Here is a 14,521-nt window from a genome sequence, read left to right as displayed (position 1 = left end):
AGTGCTATTATTTGGATTTTCCCTAAAGGAAATCTGCCAGCCATTGCCATTTTGTATACTATTTAACAAGTTTATATTGAGCACCTACAATGTGTTAGGTGCCTTTCTAAAGGGGGAGAATTGCACCAGAAAGTTGCAAAAAGAAAATAATTTAAATGTTTTTATTTTCTTTTTATCTTATAAAAGTAATATAAACAATTAGACATATTAAAAGGATAAAAAAAGCCTGTCATCTCATTCTTTAAATACAATTTCATTTCTATTTATTCCCTATAATCTTTGTTCATAGCCATGCACATGTTTTATCACAGTTTAGTTGTAAAAGAATTTTATATTTTGTGTTTTAAAAACTCAATGTTCTGTCATAAGTATTTTTAAGTATTGTTTTTTATCTAAGGGAGTATAAGGGAAAGGAAGGAGACAGACAAAATGAGAAAGTATAAAAGTCAATAAAACATTATTAAGATGAGCAAGTATAGTCTATAAATGGATTTGTGCTGTGGTCTGTGAATGCCTGTAGGTTGGCAAATTGAGTTCAAGGGTATATAATTCTATTCTATAATATTAACATTTTTATTTTTCTTCCTAATCTATGACTCTGGCTCCACTGATTACCTTAACCATATTATATGGTTAATTTAATTTCCAGCTATTGTTCATGCTGGTCAGTTAAATAGTTGTATCTAGATAAGATTCTCTCTTCAAAGCTTGTAGCTAAATAAGAATTCTGACCTATGACCTAATTTTTATTAGAATTTACTTCAAGAATAATATATCCCAAAGAAGTTAATAATAAATCTATATTCATAAACACAGTAACTTATAAGAATTTCCATAAGTATTTTTATAATATTATATATAGTTTTTCCTTAAATGTGATAATTCAGCAAGAATACTATTTATCAACCAGGTCAGTTTACCCTTTTCACTGGGTAAGTTCAATTTCTTGAGCTAGTCAAATAATCCTAAATTATGAATTTCACAATGAATTATTTGGATCTTAATATTGTCATGTTATCTTGCATGATGATTATTTCAATACATTTAATTTTTAAGTGATGATTGTCCATCATCAGTTTTAAATGTCTCCAATCAGTGAATTCAGTTTTGGTGAGATGCTATATATGCTACTTATAAAGACTGAAACATCCCTACATTAAAGCACTGAATTATTCTCTCACATTCTCCTATCTACAGGTAAACAGTTTACTTGCCTGAAGAGCTTGCAGCCAAAGTTGAGGGTTTGTGTAATAGTAACACAGTCCTCCTCCCCAGTCCTAGCTCTGGCTTAACCTATCCCATTCCTTGGGTTCTGGCTCATGTTTAGAACTGAGCTGCTAATGTCATTAAAGGTTGCTTCTTCACCTTGATAGGTTTAGTTTGTGATTAATTTGGCTTATGATGACATTTCCTGTGGTTCCCATCAGGAAGTTTCTGGCAGGGAAAATTGACAAGCTGACCTCAGACTTTCTTCTAATTCCTCTCAGCTCCACTTTTATTGATTCCCCACTGACACCTCCTTCCCCCTTCTTGGAGTCTGCTCCAGATCCCATCGTTCAGAGCCTTCTCTCCCTGGCCACTGTGGGTTTGTTGCTGCCCAATCCTCCCTCTCCACAGAAACCTTCCTGTCCTTGCTGCTCACTTCTTCAGGGTCGTATCCTCCCTATTTTCCAAGGTGAAAACTTTATTAAAGGAATAAGCCGGAAGAGATCTCCAGGATTTTTTCTCCAACCCCAGGTTACAGCATCTTAACATTGACTTCCAAAAGTCTCTTTCATACTCTTTCTTATGAAAACCAGAAAAATAATTGTTATCCATGAGAGTTTAAAGCCAGATATGAGGGGGAAGGGGCATCATAGCAAACTACTGAATCATTTTAGGTTCTTTTCACTCTTTGCCAATTATGACTATATCTACAGGTAGGAAATAGCAGGGTCCGTCCCCACCCCCTCCACTTTCAGTCCATGTAATTGAGTACTAGCAATGTTTTACCCAGGAACTTATCTTAATGTGGCCAGTGGTAATGAAATTACTATGGCTACAAATTTGATGTGCTGACTGTGTATGACTTTGCTTAGAAGTGTGAGTAATAGCTGAAAGAAAATCAAATGAAAATAAATGTCATGTGGAGGTAGTAGGATTATGATTTGGTTTCCTTGAGTTTTAAAAAAAATTGTATTTTCAAGTTGATATCCTAGCTAATAAAAGAGTAATATGCAGATTGACCATCACTCCAACACACAATATGGCTGCCCCGATGTGGTCAAAGATCCTGCCCCCATGTGGACACAAGATGGCCACCACAAGATGGCCAGCAGGGGAGGGCAGTTGGGAGGCACCAGGCCTGCAAGGGAGGGCAGTTGAGAGGGACCAGGCCTGCAAGGGAGGGCAGTTGGAGGCAATCAACCCTGCAAGAGAGGGCAGTTAGGGGTGACCAGGCCGGCAGAGGAGGGAAGTTGGGGGCAAACAGGCCAGCAGGGGAGCAGTTAGGCATCAATCAGGCTGGCATGGGAGTGGTTAGGGGGTGATCAGGCTGGCAGTCAGAAGCGGTTAGGGGCAATCAGGAAGGCAGGCAGGCGAGCAGTTGGGAGCCAGCAGTCCTGGATTGTGAGAGGTATGTCCGACTGCCCATTTAGGGGATCTCCAGTCCCAGATTGGAGAGGGTACAGGCTGGGCTGAGGGACACCCACCCCCCCCACCATGCATGAATTTCATGCACTGGGCCTCTAGTTAATAATAATAGTTTAAAATAAATGTATGATTACATGCCTATAAAGAAAGGTTTTTTTTAAAAATATTGTTAGTTTAACATATTTTATACAGTTTTGAATATATGTGGTACTCTGACAATATGGAAATATATATAAGATAAGGATTCAGAAGGCCTGGTTTTGAAATCTTCTGGAATCTTGTTCCAAACGTGGATAAATCACTTAGCTATTCTGGGCTTTAGTTTCTATTTCTTCCAAATAATAGTTACTCTATTTACTTTGAAGAGATTTTTGTAAGAATAATAGTAGAAGATTTAAATTTTAAAATTGGAGATCTTGGAGACCCTTTAATATGGTATGTTCACTTTCCAGAGGAGAAAAATGTAAATGCTGTATTTCTTAATATGATCAGAGAATGAGGAATTAGAAGGGCACTTAGGTGTCCCAATCAAGTATGAACATTGCAGTCAGTCCTTTTTTTCTTTTCAGTGAACTTATGGAGATGACGTCGATTAATAAAATTATACAGGTTTCAGGTATACAATTCTAAAATACATCATCTGTATATTGTGCGTTTACTACCCCAAGTCAAGTCACAGTCGTTTTGTATGCTTCTTTTGAGGTTGGATAACCTATTATTACTTACTTTTCATCATAGATCAAGATCTATGCTATGTTGTAAGTATTTCTTGGCAGAATATTTATAATGGTGGTTTACCTACTGAAGAAAATCCCACCCATGGCCAAAAGTTCTTTTTTGGAAATTTAGTGCTAAAATCTGTTACAGATTATAGCAAGCTCAGTAGTACATTGACAAATAATGCCTGATAGACCAAAAAGTAGAAAGCTGTATCACAAGGGCCAGTAGATCTTTTGCTGCCGTGGACCATCGGTGTCGTTTCAGACTTGAGGTCAGTGAAATTGACAGAGTGGCAGCTGTGCCCAACCCTTGAGTTTTATGACATGAGCTTGCCACATGTATACTTGTCTCCTCGATGATTTTATCCACATTGATCAACCTGACATGACTGGAGTGAGTCAATAATGACAGACTTACAGAGCCGCATTTCCCAAAGTCTGCTCCCAGGAACTTCAGTTCTAAAAGACATTAGTATGGATTCCTTTTAAACATATGTTATGTTCCATTGCCAGGTAAGCTTTGGAAACCTGGTATGTTTCCAAAAAATGGAGCCTAGTAATACAAAAACGACTCTCTAAGAGGTGGCTATAATATATAGCCATATAATGTTTCTCAAATGTATTTGAGCATGCCTATTTTTTTTTATCCTCACCCAAGGATATGTTTATTGATTTTTAGAGAGAAAGAGGAAGGTAGGAGAGAAAGAGAGAGAGAAACATTGATCAGTTGCCTTTCAAATGCACCCTGACTGGGGATGGAACCTACAACCTAGGTATGTGCCCTGACCAATAATTGAACCCACAGCTTTTTGGTGTATGGGATGATGCTCCAACCAACTGTGCACCTGAGTAATATTGTTCTTCCATCATTGAATTTTATAATCTCAGGGGTAGAAGCAATGTTAAAGGTAATCTATTATTTTCAGTTTCCCAAATGTATGTTGGTTGGAACCCGGAGTCACTGTATCAGATGTATTTGAACAATAAATTAAAGGAGGATATCGCATAGCCCGTCAAAGAGGTAACTTGTGATATACTTGATAATTTTACATATACCACTAAATACTAACAGTTCTTGTAATGTCAGTGCTGACATGTACACATAAGGAACTGTTGGACATTGAAATTGGGTCTCAAAAGGACTGTTGGCCCAGAAAGAAACTCACTACAGACTGATTCATTTGCCTGTCACCATAACCATTATTGCTTGTCTCATTTTCAGTTCTTATAAGTGTATTTCTAATAGCATATGATCTCACTCATCTAGGGGAAATAATGAACAACATAGACTGATGAACAAGAACAGACCCAGAAACAAGGAGGCATGGATCAGACTGTCGGGCCTCAGAGGGAGGGGAGGGAAGGGTGAGGGTAAAGGGGAGGGATCAACCAAAGGACTTGTGTGCAAGCATATGAGCCTAACCAGCAGTTAAGGACAACAGGGGGGTGTGGGCATGTGTGGGGAGGGGTGTGGGATGGGAATGGGGGGATGAGGACAAATATGTGATACCTTAATCAATAAAGAAATTTAAAAAAAACTAACAGTTCTATTTCTTAGAATGCTTCATTTATTGGTAGGGAAATTATTTCTTTGTAGAAAGCCAGGAAGATGCAGTAAAATACATTATCATGATGAGTATAAAATAAATAGAAAGTATATAAAATTCTTCATTCCTTCAACAAATACTTGATGAGTGCCTTTTGTGTGCCAAATAGTGACACCAGCTGAGTTGACAAGATAGGGTAAGTAGATAGTAGAAAGGTAAGGGAAGTGCTTAATACTGCTAGCTATCATTTGACAATGGGCAACATGCTTGTTGTTCCTACTGTATCTTGAATCTTTAGCACATCTCATTAGAGAGGAAGATATTATTCTAACTTTAACGTTAGGAAATTGAGCTTCAGAGATACAAAGTAGTTTTTCCTGTGTCGTGCCTATTAAGTGGTAGAATTGAGGCAGGATAGTAAGAAGCTAGGACATTCCTTGACAAGTGGAATGAGGGAAACTGAGACAAATAGTTAAATAAGGCCGAGCAACTAACAGTCTGCTAATAAATCACAAGACCTTATTTTCCCTGAACAAGGACACTTGGGCACAGATGGTTTACGCCTCTCCCCAACCAGAGAGTGAATGGTTTAAATCATCCTCGTCAGGGAATGGATAACAGAGATCCAGTTAGTGCCATTAGTACCAGCCAAATCCCAGAATGGATGAAGTTGGGGGAATAATTTGTCTGCCAGTAGAGCCAGACAAATCCAAGGTAGAAGTGAAGCGATGAAGCTGACCAGAGAAGGATCCCAAACTCCCTTATAGGATCATTTTGATGTATCAGCATATTAAAGGACATACCTGGAAAGCTGTTGAATATTCTGTTTGGATCCTCCCCTGAGGTCTCCCCTGTAACTCCGGCCTTTAGAAAACAGATAAAAATCCCTTAAGACAAAGGACCCAATGCAACTCTCCTTTAATCACCCTGGTGCTCCCCAACACCACCCTCCCCCCCCCCCATTCACCCTTCCTCAGGTGTATACTTTTGCTTTCTTTCTCCTAAGCTCTGATGGCTCCCAGGAGACTTGAAACCAGGGGAGCAGTGGGCAGTGGCAGCTTGTCAGGAGCTAGCCCCTTGAACCTGTCTCCAAGGGCCCTCCTTTTGCCACTGTAACTTCCTTTCCTGAGTCCACACAGCCCAGCATGGCTCACTTCGTTACTGTGACCTCCTTTTCTGAGTCTAGGCAGCCCAGTCTAAGCTCCCTCCAGTCGCTGTGATCTTGCCTCTTCTATCTTAAACCTTCCCTTTGTTTCACTGTCCCCAGCTTTAATTATCCCCTGGATGGGTGTCGTGAAACCTTTCCTGCACAAAGTGAAGAACCCACACGCCAGGACAGACCCACCTTGGTCCTGGTTCCTTTCCAGAATTAGGATTTGAACACAAATCACCTAATTCCAAAGCTGTCCTTTCCCCACTAATTATAATACAGCTTCCTCTTTATTCTGACTCAAAATCTCAATTTGAGATTAAACAAAGTATAATAGTAATTGAAAGATGAAACGCATGTCCATTTGGTTAAGACTAGACTGGTTGTTTTTCAGAGTCCTTGTTGTTTTCTCTTTATTTTTTCTCTTTCATTGTATCAGCTGTCAGCTCTATTGGAAAAGTTCTGAATTGAGATCTCTAGTTTTGACCCCACTTCTAAGTTGTAGTCCCACATTTCTCCTTAGATGCTCTACTATCACCTCAAATGTGACATGTTTACAATTAAACTTATTATATCCTCCTCCAAACTGACTCCTCCTTCTAATTTAATTCTTAGTCATTTAGGCTCAAACTTTAGAGCCATCTTTGCATCCTCTGTAAAACTAGTGGTTGAACTCAATGATACATAATATTCCTTCCAGCCCTAAAATTCTAGTGCTATTATTGGACATACACAGTCAAAATGAATGCCTTTCTCTAGTTTGGATCTGCTCAAATTATTTTCTAGAGTTTTTTCAATATCTAATAGAGTGTATCCACTTATCCATTCTTATGCATCCTTCAAAGCCCATTTTAAGTATTACCTCTTTCTGTAAATCCTTCATGAGCCTCCCAACTGGACTTCATAGTAATTGGTGTCTCCCTCAGGATTTATAATGCTTTTGTTCCTTTCTCAGGGTATTTTATAGTACCCTACATGCACATACACACACGCACACACACACACACGCTCACTTGTATATAGCAAGTGTGGTCAGGAGGGATGCTTGGCAAGGATGGAGTCTGAACAGGGTGAGGAGGGCACAGGCTGGGCATGGGCACAGGTTTGGGAGCAGGGGTAAGTAAGGAAAGAGAAAGAGGACTTGTGGTGTAATTTTGGATTTTTGAGATCTTGATGGGGTAAGAGCAGCATCCTTCAAAGGTAGGGATGGCAGCTGTGGTGATTGCTTAAATATAGGGAAGGTGTTCAACAAGTAAACACCCCAAGAACGATAGGATCCAGGTTTCTCTCTGTAAGAGGAAGGGATTATAAATACGGAAGGGAAAAAACTATAATAAACTGTGATGCTGCATTGGAGGTATTATTGTGAACATATGGTTTTTCAATATATGTTATCCAATAAAGTTATATAGCTTTAAATGTGTGAGGATACATATATAGATGCACTGTATATGAATGTACAATATTCCCTAGCTGCACCTACTAATACAGCTTAAGCAGTGATACCCCAATAACAGTGAGCTCACCTACTGCTTCTAAATACCATTCTTCACTGAAAGGAACCAGGGCTCCTGGATAAATGGCTGCATCCAGGGCTGGGCAAGATGAACCTGGAACCTCTTATTGTGTCAGAAAAGTAAGAGATTGCTCAAAGAGCGATGGAGGTGTGTCAAAAGGGCACGGACTAGTAAAATGTTAATGTAGAATATGGATGGTGAGTATATGGTATATACAACTCTTTCAAATTTTCTGTATTTTAAAAATGTTTTACAATAAAATACTGTGAACGAATTTTTTATGAAAGGATTTAAAACAAGACACAGAAGCCAGCATAAATGGGGCTCTCTTTGACCAAACTTGGGACAATTTTAACATCAAAATAATGATAGCCCTGGCCTGGTGGTTCAGTTGGTTGGAGCATTGTATCATATACCAAAAGGTCAGAAAAACATATCCTTGGGTGAGGATTCAAATAAATAGATAAGTAAATAAATAATGATATAAACAGATTATAATCCATTAAATAGGAAACTGAATTCATACTGATATAAATTGAAAGTTAGATGAGAAACAAAAAAATACTTAGCTAGTTTCAAAGGATGTCCCTCACAAAATACTTGCTAATTACAAAGTGGGAAAAGTAACTTTACAGTGAAGTCTGACACCACCTTATTAAAATAAGCATCAATAATGAGACAAATTAAAATAATATGCCCCCCCGATAGAATACAGTGAGAACACAGCATCGCTTCCTGTCCAAGATCCCTACCCCGAATCTAATCATGAGTAACATCAGACAAATGCAAAGTGAAGGCCATTCTATAAAATCATTGGCTGGGGATCTTCAAAAGTGTCAAGATTATAAAAGTCAAGGAAAGACTGAGGAGGTGCTCCATAGTGAAGGCAACTCGAATTGCATGACAAGTAAATTTAATGCTTGATGCTGGAGTGAATCCTTTCACCAAAAAGAATATTATTGGGACGATTGTCAAAACCTATCACGTAAATATTTTGATTTTACTAGTTATAGTGTGATTATGTAGTACAGGGTACTTATTTATCAGGACACACACTAAAGTTATTTAGTAACAATGTGACATTGTGTCAGCAACTTAAATCTCAAATAGTTCTGGGGGGGGGGGAATGTTCTTTGTACTATACTTGCAACATTTTTGTAAGCTTGAGACTGTTTTAAAATGAAAAAATTTTTAATTACGTTCAAAAGATTGAGTATACTGGAAACATGCACTTGACTTGGAGCCAAGGCTGTTTGCCCCAATTTCACCATTGATTCAGGGTGTGATCCTGAGCAAGTCACTGTGCCTCAGGCCTCAGAGTCTCAGGCTGTAAAAGGAGGAGATAGGGCGCTCTAGAGTCACTCCCCCCTCTACCATTCCCCCGTCTGCACTGTGAAAGAATTTCAATCTAAAATAGAACCGGAGAATATAAGATGGAGAATCTCAGGAAGACAAAATTTAAGGACAAAGAGACTGATTTTCCTTAAATGCCTTCTTTACAGAAAACTGATAGTGTTGGACTTTCTTGGATGATGAGGGGTGAGGTGGGGCCAGGAGTTGTCTCATATCAAGCTTGGGAAGTTTTGCCAGGGGCACAAATAGGAGATGACCCAGGTCGTGTTGGTCTTGCAAAGTAGGTGGGATTTAGCTACATTTGTGTGACGGGGTTCGTTTTGTCTACTCATGAATTTTCAAGGCTCCTGGCTAAATGGCTGCATCCAGGGCTGGGGCAGGATGAGCCTGGGCCAGAAAGTAAGAGTGTGCTCAGAGAGTGATGGAGGCGTGTCACAAGGGCACAGAAGTAAAATGCGAATGTAGAATATGGATGGGGAGGATATGGTATATACTACTCTTTCAAATTTTCTGTATTTAAAACATGTTTTACAATAAGATATCACGAAAAAAATTATTTCTTTACAAAAGAATTTAAACCACACACAAAGACACAGAGCCGGCATAAATGGGGGAACTCTTTGGTTTGTGTGTGTGTTTTAATCTTAGCTTTCTTCTGAACTCTCCCCTTTTTACATTTTCTGCTCTTAAATAACAGCCTATCCCAAATCCTCAACCGACTCTCCTGTAGCTTGTTGCTAGTTTGCTTGTCACAATAGCAATCTCTCGGCTATTCCCAAATGAACTCATTTTCTTTTTCTTTCTTTTTTTTAAAAATATATTTTATTGATTTTTTACAGAGAGAAAGGAGTGGGATAGAAAGCTAGAAACATCGACCAGCTGCCTCCAGCACACCCGCTACCGGGGATGTGCCCGCAACCAATGTACATGCCCTTGACCGGAATCGAACCCGGAACCTTTCAGTCCGCAGACCGACGTTCTATCCACTGAGCCAAACCGGTTTTGGCTTCTTTTTTTTTTTTTTTAGCTTGCCTCAGTTTACCTCTTTATTTAGGTCAACAACACCCACAGCACTCCCTGCCTAAATTTCTCCAGGCGTTGCCTTCAGATGCCCCATTGCCGCCCTCCAAGGATGCTGGCTGGTGATAAAAACAGACAAAAATAGTTGTGGCCATCATCTCTGGACCGCCAAGCCCCTGCCCGGGCCTCAGCTTGGGCCACGGTATCCTCCATCGCTCTCTCGGCGGTGGAGCAGTCACGCCTGCCAGAGTGGGCGCTCGATGGCTCGGCGGCCGGCTGGCGGGGCCTGGGGCGCCGGGCCGGGCTGGGCTGGGCTGGGCTGGCTCCCGCTCGCCCGCTCGCGCCGCGCTGGGGACTCCGAGCTGTGCGGCTCCGCCCCGCGCGCGCCCCTCCCGCCTCCCAGCCGCCGCCGCCGCCTGCAAGTCCCAGCGCTGAGGAGCCGGTGTGGTAGCGGGACTGGGACGTGTGCTGAGCCGTGGGGGACCCCGCGCAGGACGAGCAGTTGGGGATCCCGGGAGTGGAGGCGGCTCCCGCGTGCGGGGGGCGGTGTCCGGGCTGCCCGCGGGCCGGGAGGGACCGCGCACCGGGCCTGCACGGTGAGTGGAGCAGTTGGGAGGACCTCGGGGTGGTGGCGGCGGCGAAGGGGTGGCGGAAGCCGGGACCCCGGGTGTGGGGACTGGCCGGGGAATTGGGTGACATGGCCGGAGGGGCCGGGCCGCTGCTGGGCAGGCTGAGCTGGGCGCGGGGACGGCCGACCGCCTGCGCCGTCCGTACTCCCTCCCGGGCGGCGGGGAAGTCGGGCTGCTCCCGAGCACAACAGGTAGGCGTGGACTCTGCCCGCGGGCGGGGCGGGAGCCGGCCGTCGGGAGGGGAGGTCGGAAGGTCGGAAGGTCGGAGCTCGCCCCGCCGGCCCGCCGCTCCCGGACCCGCCCCGGCTACGCCCGCCGGCCCCGACCCGGCTTCGGGCGCGGTTGTCCGGACGCCGCGCGCTGCCCTGGAGGTGCGTCCCCGCAGGCGGCGGTGGGGGGAGAGGGGGTATTTCCTTCGACGTGGAGGACCCTTCCCAGCCCTCGAGCAAAGGAAGCATTTGCTGGGGCAGCATTTGCTTCGCTGGAGGACACGCTGACACTGCTCTCGGCCAGCACAGCGTCATTTCAAGCCATTGTCAAGTCTTAGAAACGTACACAGCGCTTTATGGAACTAGCCAGCGAAGATTGTAGAAATTGTCGAGTCAGAAAGTAGTTGTCAGATGATTTGAGTCCCTTCATTAAAAGTCATAATTAAACTTTGTTTTAGGTATATTATTCAAATATTCAGCGCCTTTTAAGCGCCCTTAAGAAACTTAGAGCCTAGAGAAGATGTGAAAAGGAAGGGGACATGGGAGAGGGGGTGCCCACAAGTACCGTTCAGAAGCAGAAGGTTCAATGACATGTATTTTTTTTTTTTTAAAAAAGCTTTATTGAGTCTTTTGTGTTTCATTAATTACCCATAGTATATTGAGGGGTTTGAACCGTCCTTGAATTAGGACCATAATTCTCCTATATTAAAAGCACTTCTGCATTTTAAGGAGACTGCAGAAACTGTTATGAAACTTCATTTAAGAAATGAATTAACGGAGACCTAAGGAATTAGTACAGATTTGTTTATATCATTTAATTGAATCCCTTGTCTAGTTCTAGTGTTTAAATTCTTTGGAGTAGACCAGGTGTCAACAGTTGGCGGCGTGTGGGTCAAATCCAGCCTGCTGCCAGTTTTTGTAGATTTTATGGCTGCTTATGCATTGTTTATGTGATAGAGACTGTGTGGCTCACAAAGCCTAAAGCCTCTCCTGTACTTGACAGAAAAAAAAATTTGCCACACCCTGGACTAGACCTCTAAACTCTTAACCACTAAATCTTTTTTGTAGGAGGAAAAGGTTAAGTTCAGTTTTAATTCTTAATCTTGCTTTTTCATATGATGTCAGGTAAACTGTATTGCTTCGGGATCCTAGATGTGTAATGAAGGAAGAGGGGCATGGCTTTTCTGTTACATTTGCTTAGAATAAAGTTTTTAACTTTAACAAGTTAGCCTTTTGGTAAGTCTAGAGAGAGGAAAGGATTTCTATGTTTCTTTAACAACTTTATAATTGTTAGTTTTAATTTAGATCTGGTGTGGAAAGTTTTTTTCATTTAGTAAACTCTAACATATTCATGGTGTATATCACAAGTAACAGTAAGTTACTTTTTTTTTTACATGAATCCTGTGATATAGCAGTTGATCAAAAGATCATACAGAAAAGTATTGGAAGTGTAATGTGAACATGAAATCAAATGTTTATCTACAGTAAGACCCAAATGGGAAATTAGAACTCTCTAAGAAGATATCCAACCGATTGAAAATGAAGCATGCATCTTGAGTTATGCTTGGGCTTATTGTTTTTTTTTACATAGTAACAATTGAAAAGATAATTATTTGCAGAAAAGAAGCATAACATAGCCATATTAAAGCACTATGTTAATGTCACCAACCTAAGAAATTGGAGCTAGTTGTGTTAAGGAAAGAGGGAAAACTTATAAGAAGTGACAATTCTAAATATTTAAAGCTCAGCATATACTATTTTTAATCTTAAAACCATTGTATGGTTCTAATTGCACTAAATAAGATGTTTTATATGTGTACTTTTTCATTTTTTAAAATATATTTTTATTGATTTCAGAGAGGAAAGGAGAGGGAGCGAGAGATGAAAGAATCATTGGCTGCCTCCTGCATGCCCCCTACTGGGAATATAGCCCACAACCTAGGCATATGCTCTTGACAGGAATTGAACCCAGGACCCTTCAATCCACAGGCCAACGTTCTATCCACTGAGCCAAACCAGCTAGGACTTATATATGTCCTTTATCAATAACTTAGTTGTACTTACTGCCCAGATAATGCTTCTCTATTGGTTAATTACCATTATACAACAGTTATACAGTAGCATGTATCTATATCCTCTTCTGTTGCATTTGTAGGTTTCTATATGTTGAAATATGCATGTTTTTGTGCATATATATGCAAAATAATACCTCATTTATTCAATACATTCTTTGTGTAATAAAAATAACAGAAAATTGAAATTACCCATTGAAACACCAAAACAAATTTTTTTTGTTAATCTTCACTTGAGGATATTTTTCCATTGCTTTTTAGACAGAATAGAAGGGAGTGGGTGAGACAGAGTCAGAGAAACATTGATGTGAGAGAGACACATCGATTGGTTGCCTCCTGATTGGTTGCCCCCCACAAGCACCCTGACCCAGGCCAGGGATGGAACCTGCAACCAAGGTACATGCCCTTGACTGGAATCAAACCCAGGACCCTTTAGTCCACAGTCCCAAGCTCCAACCACTAAGCCAAACTTGTCAGGGTCCAAAAAAATATTTTTTTTAATTTTTTGGGAGGAAATATGAAAAGCAAAAAAAGCAAAACCATACATACATGGGTAAAAATTTCTTAATCTTAAACAGAATTCTAAGTTCTCTGAAAAGTTTTTTTCTTAACTCATTTGACAGGAAAACATGACCTGAAATGATAAGAAACTATTTAGAGTCATTTTTTAACCCCACCGTATGTGACTATGTTCATCTTCTGCTGCAGAAATATCAATGAGTTTGATTATGGTGTGCTGCCCCAGACCCACTTGGGGCTAGAGTAATAGATGGTAATCTACACTAATAAAAGAGAAAAATGCTAATTGACCGTACCTTCACTACACCCATAGCCAATCAGAGCGAGTATGCAAATTAACCCAACAAAGATGGTGGTTAATTTGTATACGCAGCCACTGATTGGCCTGGGTCCCGGGAACATCCTCTGGACCCAGGCTGCGCCTAGCCTGTAGGCCCATAGGCCCTGAGCGGCAGGGGTCCCAGAATGCCCCCTGGCCACTCGGAGCCTATAAGTGCAGGCGCCAAGCGGCTGGGGGCGGGGTGGGAACATCCTGCCTGCAGCCACTTGGGAATGCTCTAGCACCAAGCGGCAGTTTGGGCCCCTGCCCCCAGCCTGGGGTCTCAGGCAGCGATTGGGCCCCGCCTCCAACCTGGGATCTCGGGCTGGCAGCGGCGCAGCACCCAGGCGGCAATCGGGCCCGCCCCCAGCCTGGGGTCTCAGCCACTGAGTCACACCAGCCAGGCAGATAAGGAGGAATCTTAAATGTTTCTTTTTTTATATATATTTCATTGATGTTTTACAGAGAGGAAGGGGAAGGGATAGAGAGCTAGAAACATCTATGAGAGAGAAATATCGATCAGCTGCCTTTTGCACAGTCCCCACTGGGTATATGCCCCCAACCAAGGTACATGGCCTTGACTGGAATCGAACCTGGGTCCCTTGAGTCTGCAGGCTGTTGCTCCATTCACTGAGCCAAACCAGTTAGGGCTGTCCAATATGTTAAAGAAAAAACCCTATCTAATAAAGAGGGAATATGCAGGGGAGGACATTTGGGGGTGACCGGGCTGTCGGGAGGGCATTTGGGGACGATCAGGCCAGCAGGAGAGCAGTTAGGCATCGATCAGGCTGGCAGGGGAGTGGTTAGGGGGTGATCATGCTGGCAGGCAGAAGCGG

General features: G+C 42.0%; 1 protein-coding gene across 1 annotated transcript in view; it reads left to right on the top strand.

Annotated features, from left to right (window-relative positions):
• Positions 1–10,453: 10,453 nt before the first annotated feature.
• HEATR5A (HEAT repeat containing 5A) overlaps positions 10,454–14,521 on the top strand; it is a 106,495-nt gene continuing 102,427 nt past the window's right edge. Inside the window, exon 1 of the mRNA XM_054716519.1 lies at positions 10,454–10,533. The gene's annotated coding sequence lies outside the window, so the exon portion shown is untranslated. The remainder of the gene's footprint in view (positions 10,534–14,521) is intronic.

This window comes from Eptesicus fuscus, chromosome 5 (genome assembly GCF_027574615.1).
Source record: "Eptesicus fuscus isolate TK198812 chromosome 5, DD_ASM_mEF_20220401, whole genome shotgun sequence".
Taxonomy (NCBI): domain Eukaryota; kingdom Metazoa; phylum Chordata; class Mammalia; order Chiroptera; family Vespertilionidae; genus Eptesicus; species Eptesicus fuscus.
The sequence above is the reverse complement of the archived record's forward strand: the minus strand, read 5'-3'. Positions and strand labels throughout refer to the sequence as shown.